Below are 592 nucleotides of genomic sequence, written 5' to 3'. Positions count from 1 at the left end.
GGAGGAGCCCGACAGCGGCGGCTGCAACACCCCCGAGCCCGAGGAGGGGGCTGAGGTGGGCACAGGGACCCCCCCCCGTGTCACCTGTGCCACCTGTGCCACCTGTGTCACACCTGTGTCTCACCTGTGCCCCCCCCCAGGGCCGCGCCCCCCCCCGGCCGAAGGAGCCGCCAGGTGAGAGCGACTTTGAGACCATCAAACTGATCAGCAACGGAGCCTACGGGTGAGTGTGCCCAGGTGTGCCCAGGTGTGCCCCAGGTGTGCCCCAGGTGTGCCCAGGTGTGCCCCAGGTGTGCCCAGGTGTGCCCCAGGTGTGCCCAAGTGTGCTCAGGTGTGTCCCAGGTGTGCCCAGGTGCCCCAGGTGTGCCCAGGTGTGCCCTAGGTGTACCAGGTGTGCCCCAGGTGTGCCCCAGGTGTGCCCCAGGTGTGCCCAGGTGCCCCAGGTGACACTCCTGTCCCCCAGGGTGGTGTACCTGGTGTGGCACATGGCCATGTGACAGGGCATTGTCCCAGGTGTACCAGGTGTACCAGGTGTACCAGGTGTGCCCAGGTGTGCCGTTTGGTGGCAGGGCAGTGTCCCAGGTGTACCAGG

At 67.7% G+C, this 592-nt stretch overlaps 1 long non-coding RNA gene across 1 annotated transcript; it reads left to right on the top strand.

Moving 5' to 3' along the window:
* LOC113979807 lies at positions 1 to 503 on the top strand. The gene is made up of 3 exons (XR_003537993.1): positions 1 to 55; positions 141 to 223; positions 464 to 503. It is a non-coding gene; the product is annotated as an uncharacterized LOC113979807 (long non-coding RNA).
* The last annotated feature ends 89 nt before the right edge of the window (positions 504 to 592 follow it).

The sequence above is a fragment of the Neopelma chrysocephalum genome, unplaced genomic scaffold (genome assembly GCF_003984885.1).
Source record: "Neopelma chrysocephalum unplaced genomic scaffold, ASM398488v2 Primary Assembly neopelma1_89366, whole genome shotgun sequence".
Lineage (NCBI taxonomy): Eukaryota > Metazoa > Chordata > Aves > Passeriformes > Pipridae > Neopelma > Neopelma chrysocephalum.
Note: the sequence above shows the minus strand (reverse complement) of the source record. Positions and strands in the feature narration are given on the sequence as shown.